The sequence below is a fragment of the Malaya genurostris genome, chromosome 2, assembly GCF_030247185.1.
Source record: "Malaya genurostris strain Urasoe2022 chromosome 2, Malgen_1.1, whole genome shotgun sequence".
Taxonomy (NCBI): domain Eukaryota; kingdom Metazoa; phylum Arthropoda; class Insecta; order Diptera; family Culicidae; genus Malaya; species Malaya genurostris.
The window spans coordinates 263,560,930-263,573,900 of record NC_080571.1 but is presented as its reverse complement, the minus strand read 5'-3'; the positions used below and the strand labels follow the sequence as shown (position 1 = coordinate 263,573,900).

The 12,971-nt window shown below is 35.5% G+C and overlaps 1 protein-coding gene across 4 annotated transcripts in view; it reads left to right on the top strand.

Annotated features, from left to right (window-relative positions):
* LOC131429786 (dual 3',5'-cyclic-AMP and -GMP phosphodiesterase 11-like) overlaps positions 1 to 12,971 on the top strand; it is a 346,593-nt gene that overhangs the window by 62,222 nt on the left and 271,400 nt on the right. The window contains exon 1 of one of the 4 annotated variants that reach the window (XM_058594136.1): positions 10,450 to 11,071. The exons of 2 other annotated variants lie outside the window; for them this stretch is intronic. The gene's annotated coding sequence lies outside the window, so the exon portion shown is untranslated. Of the gene's footprint in view, positions 1 to 10,449; positions 11,072 to 12,971 lie in introns of those variants that run through there. One more of the 4 variants, XM_058594143.1, reaches the window with a different exon arrangement.

The following is a 12,971-nucleotide window of genomic DNA, read 5'->3' as shown; positions in this document are numbered from 1 at the left end:
GGTCTAAGATTGAGTAAAATGGGTTGAGTCATCTCTGAGAAAAGTGTTTAAATTCCATTTTGGAATTTTGTGGTACTAGTTTCGGTTTTTTCTGGAATCGGAATACAGGAATCGGTGTGACCGAATCTGTTCGTATGGTCCGCAACTTACATAACTAGAAGAATTTACTCTGCACTCCTGGAACTGGAAGTCGGATGTTGATGAAATTTCGTAAGACATCGTACGTCTGTTCATATGTATCAAAGTTCAGCCGTCTTGTAGAAAAGTGAGTCCATAACCCCGGAATCGGAAGTGGGATTTAGATGAAAAACAAGAATCGGTCCAACCATCTGGGAAGAAAACCTGAGTGCATTTTGCAACACACACTTACACATTTAGGGCATGTTCAAGAGTTTTCTAATTTAAGAGGCATAATTTATGTTAGTTTTAAATTTTAATCTAGAAATTATAACAAAACAAACTGGCAGCCCCAGCAGCGTTCTATCTGTGTTTCAATCATAAAAAAAATAAAACGGCAGCGTATAACAGGTTTAAATTTGACAGTAGAACTGTTCGAATAAATAAAACTAAAACGGCTTGCTGGGGATACGTTTGTTTCAGTTTTAGTTATATTATAGACCACCCATATGAATCTTGCAGCTGCTGAGTTTGCTCTTAAGCATTACAAAGAAATATTACTAAAGCGGCTGTTGTCATCTTGAATATCTGAACCATGTCGAAAAACATTTTTTGTCACGTAATCATCAAATCCTTTTCGAAAACACTAATATTGTAAGGGGTTTCAAGGTATATCAATCAACCGGAAGTCGCCATCATGGATTTCAGAACCACTCTAAAAATGGTTTTCCGAGCTGTGCTCATCAAATCCGTCCCGAAAATATTAATATCATAAGGGTTTTCAAAGACTATAAAATTTCTTAAAGTCGCCATCTTTGATTTAAGAACCTTCTCAAACATCGTTCTCCGGCATCTACTCATCATACTCAATCCGAAAGTACCTATATTGTAAAGGTTTTTAACGAATTTGTATAAACCGGAAGTCGCCATCTTGAATTTAAAAAATACTTCAAGCATCGTTTGCATTAAACCAGATCCGAAAATACTCATATTGTAAGAGCTCTTAATGAATTTCAATAAATCGAATCTTGGATTCTAGAACCACCTCAAACATCGTTTTCTGGTATCTACTCATCAAACTTGTTCCGAGTCGGTAGTACCGAAAATTGTGATCAAACACTATTAATTTGAACGCAGTCTGATTTCTCAAAGATGACAACACTGATTTTCATTAACTTACAATTGAATGAAAGATCTTACGATCCCATTTGAATTTTAACCGACTTCGGCTACATTGGTTTTCGGATTTCGGTTCCAGATATACCGGAAATAGTGGTAAGAATTTGAAATGAGCTCAATTCGCTTTTTTAGAGACGGCAAATCCGATTATCATAAACTCAAACTCAAATTAATGAACTAAAGATCCCAAACCAAATTGCTGAATTTCATTCGCGTTCGAGTTTCGGTTCTGGAAATACAGGATCATAAGTTTAAAGATGCAGAAAACTTAAAAATGATTTGATGATTAAATGAATCGAATTTCAGTTTCTTATTTTGGGAAGTACCGAGAATTGTGATCAAAATCTTTAAATTCACGTCGTTGAAGTAAAGTCAAAATATCAGTCGTTCTTGAAGGCTTCCTTGTGAGATTCGTGATGAATGAAAGATCACACATTCACCAACGCTGACAGATCCATACCGATAACGTCCGTTTGACAACTATCGGACATAACATAGAAACAGAACTCGTTAGTGATAAAAGATTCGTTGTGGCAGAACGTTCAGGTTTGAATCCATGTTAAATATTCACAATATACTGCTTGAAATGGCTAAAAATTGGCTCCAGAACCTACGTTTCAATAACATTGGGTGTAGTCTAACGATTGTTTTATATAGGTATTTTAATAAATTCCTATAACAAGCAGATTGAATTTTAGTCAATGGGTAGAATGCATCCCTTCATACCAAGAGATTCTTGTCGTTCGGTTGATTTGTATTGTATTAAAAAAATAGATAAGTTCATCGAATAGCGATCTAGATTATCTTCTGTATAGAAAACGACATTAAACCACTACAACTATTGAAGGGAGCACTCACCTTACGAGCACGTGAAGTTTGTTCGGTAATAAACAAAGACAACACACGAAGCTATCGCGACAAGGCTGCTCTAAACTTTACACCGAGCAATCGTTTTGTCCGATAATGAAAACCCGTCGCTATAGGTATTGACAATAAAAAAAATACACCCGAGCAAACAACTCACATGGCACTTGCGAAGAATTGTAATTACAGTCCGTCATTCGGCGCTAAATAGACTTTGCACTAGCTTCAATGAGTAAAACGGTCGATACACCGGCAAAGAGCGAATTCGACCTGGAAGCAATTCGACTAGAACTGAAGAATGCAGATTAACGATCTACAGTGCAGTCGGTTTACAATAAGGAAGTAGGCGAAACTTGATCGGTCAATCGAACAGTGCATCGTAGAGACTGGGAGGTTTCAAATAAAATCAACTGCACAAATGACGACAGTTTTGTGCGACTTTGTATGGGTACTCAAAATTCTTCACCAAAGGTGCTGCTAATATAAGGTGCAATTCAGTCGTATCTACCTATCAGAAAGGAGTGACGCTTACTCTTTCTTGCAGTAACGAACTGAACGAACCTGTGTCATAATGAGCGTGATGTTATCAATTACATATTGACGTCAAAGGATCAAGAATTCCTGACTATCCATTAGTATGTGCTCTAGAGTTTATCCAGTGTTGCAGTAAGTTCACTTCAAGTTTTTCAAATGTATTCAATTTGTTTTAGTTATCGCTCCTCAATTTTTTAAATGCCACTAGTCAAATCAACGTAATTTGTTGGTTTTAATTACAAATATTGCATAAAAAATTAAGTCATCGATGCATCGGTCAAGTTCAAAGATCAAATGAGTGATATTTCTAGTTTGGGAGATTCAATTGTAGTTATCGATAATTCGCAGTTTTTTGTATACACTCAATTTTTTCGAGGCTAGTCCGATTTCAATAATCTTAGGATTATTCAAAAGTTACTCAGAAGTCATTGTTTAAGTTTGATTATAATCTTATAAGTGACGTAACCGACATCGATCGCAGTTTTTCCTATCCGCTGAATGTTCTCGGGGATGCATGAATTGATTTCTTGGAAGCGTTTGATAGCTATTTTATTTTAAAAGGTTATCAAGATCATGGAGGTTTCGGAGATATAATTTAATAAGTGATGTAAGCGACAAATCTCACTTTTTTCTCACGCCCCATTCTTTTTTCTTAGAAGGGGGTTTTCGATCAAGTCCAAATGTTTTTTTTTTGCTGATACTTTGGATACCAAATAAGTGAATTAAGAATTGGTGTTTGTGTGAAATGCCCGAATCAATCAGAATAAGACCGAATCAATATACCTAAATTTGAGTCGAAAACTAGCTCAATCAAATAAATGTTTTGATAAGTCTATTTCATTGACAAAAGAAAAGTATTTTCACACCACTTGGAGGATCGAGACGCGAGTTTTGTGCGTAAAGTAAACAGTTTGCGAGTTACTACGGATTGATGAATGTGCATGCAGAAATTTAATCGTACTTTTCAGAAATTAGTGTTTAGTTGAATTAGTCTCTCCATTCATGCAAAGTAAACGGTTTGCCTCACTGAAGATGTAGTTTTGCCTTTCTTATATAGTAAGGCTATGCAATCACTGTGAAAATCGACTTTTGAACCGAGACCCGGAGGGCCGAATGTCATATACCATTCGACTCAGCTCGACGAACTGAGCAAATGGCTGTATGTGTATGTGTGTATGTATGTATGCATGTATGTGTGTTTGTAACAAATGATGTCACTCGATTATCTAAGAGATGGCAAAACCGATTTTCACAAACTCAGAATAAAATGAAAGGCCGTATGGTCCCATAGATCGCAATTGAATTTTATCCCGATCCGACTTCCGGTTCCGGAATTACAGGGTGATATGCACCAAAAAAATGTCAAAATGCTCATTTTTTTAGATATGGCTGGACCGATTTCAACAAATTTAAATTCAAATGAATCGCTATTAAATTTTATCCTTTTCCGACTTCCGGTTCTGGAATTACAAGGCAATATGTGAAAATCTATGAGAAAATGTGCACTCAATTTTATCGGAAATTTCTTAATCGATTTTCACAAACTAAGATGCAAACGAAAGATATTGAAATTCTTTAAAAAATCATCGAAAAGTTGTTCTAGGTCCGACTTTCGGTTCCGGTATTTCAGTGCGATTAGTGAAATTTTTCAATTTCATGATTATTTTTTCACAAGCGATGGCGAAACGAGATGCACGTTTTTATAGAATTTACTGCTAAATTCATCTAGTTGGCAGATCTTGTTAGTTAGTGGGTATATAAACCTACTTTGGGACTACTGGTCCCCGGTTTCCGCTTCGGGAAACACCGATAATAGTGAAGAGAAGCTCCAAAACCGGAACTTCATTCGATTTCTCAGCAAAGGTTCAACCGATTTTCACAAATCATGATTCAAATTAAAGCTCTCATTGTCTTAAGAGATACTGTGCAATTTCATCCTGATCCGACTTCCAGTTCCGAAATTATAGGACAGTGAGTATCAAAACTTTCAAACTGTCATACAATATGAATAAAAATCGGTACGGTACGTGGGAGAAGAAAACGCCACCGCCTAGCACACAGCGTGCTTAGTTCAGTTTTGTATAGCGTGCAGGGTTGCCACATTTAAATCTATGCTAACTTGACATATTTATTTACAAATTGAAAAGGTGATGGTAGCTTAAACCAGAGCTAGTTTCTGATTTTATTCAAGCTTGAAAAATCTTGAAAAATCTTGACAGAATGTAGTGATACTTTTGAAAATTTAAGTAATATGAGAAAGGCATCATTACACAACTAGGTGGATTAAAAGCACTACCCTCCTTAGTCTCAAAAAGACACTTAGCATACTTTGTTTTCCAAAAACTGATCTATGCTGTCTTTAAAAAAATGGCCAAACTTTTCTACAAAACTTTTAAAATAGTTACAGTCAAAAAAGACCAATCCTGCAAAAAGTGTCCCAAGATGTGTTCCTTTCCAACCGTAGTAGGATTGGAATTTCTAGGAAAAAAAACAAGTTATTTTTCAAATAAAACATGTTCTTGATCAGTACTAATTCTTTTTGCAAATATCAGGGCACTAGCGATAGAGTGTTCTTCGCAAATTAAGTTTAATTGGATTCTTGGATGGTTATGATTTTCGGTTTAGTTTAGTTTTCGATAAGAAAACACTGAAAAAATTCAGTTTGAGCAAGAAAATTTTTCGTTAGAACAACTTTTTACCCTGCCCATCCCCCATTGTATGAACAATATCTAAGAACAAAATTTCATCAACATGACAAGAGAGGTTTTTTGCTCATCGATTTACATTTTTTTTAAATCAATGAAGATCACTAGTAGATCACTTTTTGTATGATTTATCATTTTTCGATAACTATAAAAACTCGAAAGAATAAGTTTGACCCTTTTCAAAAGACAGCCCAGAACTTTGGAAAAACAAAGTATGCAAAGCTACATGTTCAGAAGGAACAACCTGGGAGGCCCGAATAAAAAATATTGAATAAAAACAATACGATTAGCTGTTACAAAACCTTCCACAATTTTGCTTTGACCATTGAAAAATATTTTAATGAATTGTTATACACTATTCAATTAATTGTGAACAGGCTTTTTACAATCGAATGTATAGGTTGTTAAGTATCGTAAGAATTCAAATCATACAAATTTTTCATGCATGTTTTCTTGTAAAACAATTAAATGTACAGTTTGCATATCGTTTGAAACACCACGTGTACAATAAATTCAATTGTGGAATCGAAGAAACAATATATTGAATCGTTGGAAAGGAAAAAAATCTTGTCAAGATACAATAAAATGTATTGTAACCAATAGATCTAAATGTGAATTAATTGTTTATGTTGTAAAATGAATGGTATATTTTATTACGGGGGGTGCTGTCAACATTTGTTCGCAAAATTCGTCTATTCGATACTAACATGTCATTAGGGCATATCATGCAATAAGCCCCTTTGAAAGTTACGAAGAATAATAATCATTAATCGACTTTTAAACATGGAATTCAAGCATACTGTAAATAATTTCATAGATTGGGCTTCTGTCTACGAGATGATGTCGATTATTGTGTAAACGAAAGTTGCAGAGCCGAGCAAAGAACATTATATTTTGTGACATTCGCAAGGGCATATGATACTATATTCCCAAATCACATGTTAGTATCGAGTTGCCCATTATCGGCAGTGGCTCATTCCACCGAAGGATCGAGTACTCATATAAATATAATCAAATATAAAACACATAACCACAGAAATCCGTGTGAAAAAGGTACATGTTATTGCGCCAATTACAGGGTTGTACAAAGGAACCTGACACATTTTGTTCTCCGGTTACACTGAAAACAAACAAGGCAGGAAAAAACCGAATAGAGAATTGGAAAATAGAGGAATGAAAGATTATTTTCGTCTAGTAGTTTGTTATCCTGGAGGACTTGAGTGTCGCTCACCGCGTTTTTATTTATAACTCGTTTTTGAAGAATCGGTCGTACGTTACAACTATTCGTGAGTTTTAAAATATAAGAAATATTCTGCACTGTCTTCAGCTGTTGAATTACTTTTAGATGAGATTATAAACAATATTGAAACGGTAAAAAATACACTTCTGCAATACGACGGAAAACTAAACTGTATCCTGATTTAATAATTATGTTTTGAGTTGAATTAGCTACAAAATACAAACTAATTCGTACAACATCGATACCGTTTTGTTGACCAAATATCTTAGGCACATGGGAAGGCGTGAGATAGGAACTTGTGAGCTATTATTATCAGTTAAATCATTTTTAGTCACAGCATGTTTGTAAATATGATTGACTGTTTTGATAATATTACTTCACAACCGGCTGCTGAAATTTCAATTTGTGTGCTGAATTTGTGTCTCCACCGATGAATTCGGTTGTGTTTCGAAAACGGTGCAAGTTTTCGTTCTCCCGTACACGCTAACGAAATTGAGCAAAGCACACTGTAATATTCGTTCGCAAAGGCAATGGTGTGTTCTTCTTCCGTATCAGCACGTACCTATGCGTACCGGTTTTGCATCGTCATTTTGTATAACGGTTTGAAAGTTTTGACACTCATCGTCCTGAAGTTTCAGAACCGGAAGTCGGATCTGAATGATATTGTACAGTATGACAATGAGAGCTTTAATTTTGAATCAAGATTTGTGAAATTCGGTCTAACCGTTACTGAGAAATCAAAGTTGGAATGTTGGAATTTTTCTTCTCTATTATCGGTGCTTTCGGAACCGGAAACTGGGAACTAGTAGTCTCAAAGCAAGTTTATATATCCACTAACTAATAGTGTCTGCCATCTAGACGAATTCATGAAAATTTGCACCAATTTATAAAAAAATACTCATATAAAAACCTGTTATCGTGCTATGACATCGGAACAAGAAGTCGAATCTGGATCGATTTCTCGAGGACTTTTTAAAGAATTTCAAGATCTTTCATTTGCATCTTAGTTTGTGAAAATCGATTAAGGGATTTACATGAAGATTAAGTGTGCATTTTTTCTTAAATTTGCCCACCTTGTAATTCCGGAACCAAAAATCGGATATAGATGAAATTCTATAGCAAGCTATGAGACTATAAGACATTTCATTTGAATCTCAGTTAGTGAAAATCGGTTTAGCCATCTCTGAGGTACACATACGCATCACATACACATACATACGTTAAGTAATTTCGACGAACTGAGTCAAATGGTATATGACTCTCGGCACTCAGGGCGTCGGTTGAAAAGTCGGATTTCACAACGATTACATAACCTTTTTTAATAAGGAAGGCATAAAGCATGTTATTCAGCTGATTAAAAAATATTACCCAATGTAGCTTGAAAATCATTCGCAGGTTATTTGTACGCCAATTCAAACGCGCCATTGAAACACTGCTCCTGCTGTGTGTTCGAAACATACAAAATGCTGCACTCCTGTTACTTAAATCAGTCAAATTCATGCTAAATAGCTTTTTATTGAGTTCAATTTAAATAGTGAAGTGTAATCAACCAGCTGGGATTAAAATGCTTGTTTCATGAATGAAAATCTCGGAAGTGATTTTTTCAGTTACTTAGTTTTAGAAAATCTCTTGGACTGATTTTTCACGAATGATAACGAAATGAGCTTTTTCTGGTCATTATTTACCCTTGATAATAAACGGTCGTCAAATGGTGAGATAACTAAGCCCTCACAAGTTCCTATCTCATGCCCCCCCGTGTGTCTATGATGACATTTGGTCAATAGAACGCCGTCGACTGGGTGCTATCGCCTTCTGCGTTAGTAGCAGAATGAGAGGGTGCGAATTGACTCATAAGTTAAAGCCCATCCTAAAGTGCAGTGTTTATCATAGTATAGTAGAACATATGATTCTGTTGTTTATTACATCATGTATAATTATTATTATTATTATTATTATTATTATTATTATTATTATTATTATTATTATTATTATTATTATTATTATTATTATTATTAGAAGAGCGTAACTTACACTGCCACATTAACTGTTATATTGTATCATAGCATATTATTTCATATATTATCGTCTTACATGTTTTTTTGTCTTTTATGTTATTATATAATATGTTGTATGTTATTATACTGCATTGCATTATATCATATTATATTGTATTATATTATATTATAGGGTACTACGTACCTCTGCGCAAAATATAAATTTGTTTTCCTTATAAGTTATCATTTTTAAAGTAATCTTTTAACTAAATATCAAGGTCGTCACAAGGTGAGCTTGGTCCTCACTGGTTCCTGTTTCATGCTTACACGTGTGTCTGTGGTGACAATTGGTCGATGGAATGCGTTGATGGCAGAATGAGAGGCTGAGAAATGACATATAAATTCAAGTAATGTAATATCATAGCATATCGCAACACATCATTTTATTCATTCTATTAATTATTATATATTTCATTGTACTATATTATATTGTTTTTTATTATTATTTTCATTATTATATTTATTGTTATTATAATTAATTTGTCATCAATAATAATAACATATACTATTTTTATAGATGTGGATATTATCATTGTTATTAGAAGAGAAATATTCTGCTTCCTGCAGTATTGCGAAGATAGAAGAGCATAACTGACACTCTACATTAACTGTTATTTTATATATTGTTTTATTATATATTATATTATGTTAAATTATATTATTTTGTAATCTATTATATAATTTTATGTTATATTAATTTAATTACACTATGTTTCATTGTATTTATCAATATAAAACATTTTGCACGGGGGCGTAAAGGGGAGGGAGCATCAGGGCATCGGACGAATTGATGACTGGACGAGGGATTGTGGAAGTCACTTGAAGGAAACTTGTTTCCTTCTGAAGGTTTGATATGAGTCTGACGCGCCCTTCTCAAACAAACCATCAGGCGGGTTCAAGCATGTATAGCGATATGCTTCATCCATGCACTGGATATTATGGTTGGAAGAGCATCTTATTCTCGCGGAATACGAGTAAGTGACTCTACTTACATATCCGCCCAACCCTTGTTGTTCGCTTTTCGGTAACAGCTATAGTAAGAAGGTGAATGGATGAATCATATCGGAGCTACTGTAAGTCTACCCGCATCCACTGGCAAGTCCTTGAACTGATGGTGGCTTCACTTCACATCACATCACATCACATTATTTACCCTTGACAATAAACACATCGGTCTAGATTAATTTGTTTTATTCGGTTTACACGAACAAACTGTAGCGTGACTAATGACAATGACGCTGATATGAACAAATTTTATGTGTGAATTGTAATTTTATTGATATTTTTACTTTTTATTCCTTCGACAAAAATCCTATCAACAAAACAACTCGTGTGGCGAATTGTAGTTTGGTGAACTAGTTCATTTTCCAACATATTTACATCCTTAATGTTGATAGTTCCAAAATGAATGAATAATTATTCTATCTACATTCGATCAGTCGTGCTTTTCCCGTGAACAACCACTATTTCTTCTCTTCTTAGGGAAATGTAAATATTGATATTGCGGAATCGTTTCGCGGCCAGGTTGCCACCGACGCTGATCGTGAGTTGTTGTCTACCCACCTACGGCTATCCTAAAGTAGTGACATAAACGCCGCACATGCATTCCTCCGGGAGAACTGTGACTCAGTGAAAATCCGAAGATCACTCACCCGCTAGTGCCTATCTCTGTGTGCAGCCTGCACCGAGCTGTGCTGTGCTGCCTAGTGCTCACTCACTACACTTCACTTCACTACATACGCTAGGCTACCGAAGTGACAGTCGAGTCCGGGTGCTGAACACATCGCAGTCTGTGATCTGGAATTTCGCTGGCTGTAGCGTTCTGTCCATCCGCGAAGAAAATTTTCTCTGAACGATTGGAAAAGTCGCTATCGAGTGCCATTCGGTGCGGTTTACGATCATCGGAACGTGTGTGCAACCGAGGAACTAGGTTTTCCGTAGAAATTGTGCAGAGACCTCGCGTTCGGAGTGCCAAGTGAGTGGAATTTGTCAACTTTTCAGTGGTGCCGCGTTCGCCGAATCTTGCGACATTTTGCGTAATTGCTATCGGATATCGGTGTGACATCTGTTGTTCTTACAGGAAAGTGCAGTGACTATATCGGAATAAATTCCACTGTGTTAATTTTCTGCTATTTGCAAGTCAATCGCAGTTCCTAGCTCAGAAAATCCCTTGTCACATCCAAGTAGTAGCAACAGCAACAGCAGCAGCAGGCAGAGCAGGAGGGCCCCTGTGTGCCAGAGAGACGGTGTCGTTACGGTGCTGTAGTGGTGATATTTAGTGCGCAAACGACATCGCGACGCACGTGCGCCAGTGTATTGGGAGGTGCCGCGAAGCTTGGTGTGCGTCCCAGCGGCTACGTTGGTCAAGATCAGTTTTGGTTTGGTCTTTTATTTTTGCGCTGCTACACATTTAAATAAGCACGGCAGCCAGCTACCGAGTGTGTGATGTATGGGTGTGAATGCATGGAAGAAAAAATAAAAACAAACGCGATAAAAAAAGTACTCATAGACACACCAATACGACGGGCCGAAAAATGAAAACAAACCATCGCGCAACCGGTCACTGGTGCCGCATTGTACCGGTATTGCTTTAAGCTAGCCAAACGGAACTGGGAATGGCTGGTTTAAGTTTAATCGATGAAGTGAATCTACGAAGCATCTTACGCTTTCATAATTTGATTTGGGACTGAAATTTGAGTCTCGGGTTAACGCTACAATGCCTAGAGTGCAGTTCTTACAAGCCAGTTGTCGTATGTTCTAGCCGCGAGCTGGAAGGATTCTTCAATAGGATCTTAGTACTAGCATTGATTCTGTGCGCTAAGAATCTGCTGCCAAGTCTGTGGAAACAGACTTATTAAGCGATAAAAATCAATCGAAGATGTATTTCTCGTTTTCGTCGTGATCTTCGCTCATTTTTTTCTGATTATGAAGAAATCCACTATAAAAAAACTTTTTTTAAGTATTGGTGAAAATTGGAATCAAGTAGTTTATGACATCGCCGTCTTTATCAAATATTTTACCTTTCAAAAAGTTGAGAAGAGAACATTTTACCATCGCAATGCACTGCTTCAGGAAAAACTGTTTGCTGGTAGAGATAATTCAGCTATCGTAATAAGTCTCTGTCTAGCTGGAATATTATAAATGTAGAACAGTTATATTACTAAATAGTTTGTATGTTCCGCTACCAGTACATTGGATTTAGTTTAAATCATGCTTTTACTCATATTCAAAATGGCATGTTACTTGTTTGCTTACTACAGTTCGACGCGGCCGGCTGATTACCGATCGATTCGCTAATCTAAGCTGACAAATTACAAATCGTTCGGCACGATTTATTTCAAATTTACCGAAATATTTCGAGCTATAAACAGTTCGGTTTTGAGCAAAATGATGAATTTTTCGGTAGGAATACAACCGAACTGATAAACCGAAAATTTGTGTGTGGACCATTTTTGACAAGTGTCCAAAGATGCATGTGATCAAGCGTTGTCATGATAAGAAACGACACTTTCGTCGTCGCTTTCACGGTAGATGTTTTTCTGAACTTTTTATAATTGAATTAGCTGTCGACAGTACACATGTCAGCCTTAGCTTAATTGTCTATGAAATTAACGATATAGTTTATTTTTACATATTTTAAATTGTAAAATTAAATATATTGAAACGAATTACTCTTTTATGTGCATCTTTAGAAACGTAAATATATTCGGTTATATGGTTTTTAGATGCGATTTTTTGGTATGCGGTTTATTTATATGTTATCAGAAACTATTTCATATTTAATATATGATGGATTGTGTTCAAACTCGAGAAAAATCAAATTACGTGTTCCGAATTATTTTTTTTTAATAATAAAATATTTACGATCCAGAGTGTTATATTTATCTTTCACCAGAGTCAATCACACATTTTTCTGTAGAACCACAGATTTTTTTCCTGTATTTTGCAACACAGATTCTGAACACAGATCACAGATTTTATCAAAATTAACAGATTTCTACAGATTTTGATGAATATTTCGTAAAAATGGCAGATTTTCAAAATATTGTTCATTGATTTTCACAGATTATGATCGAAAATATGCAACATAGGTTTTTCAAATTGAAACACAGATCTTAAAATGGCAACTCTGGTCATTATTCGACGGATAATAGAAGGTAGGATTGATTGGAAAATGGATTCATTGCTTCCACATATAAAAATTTAAAAAAATGTTTGGGGATGAGAATATCATTTAATCAAAAGATATTCGACTACATGCCAAATGTATTTTTATTA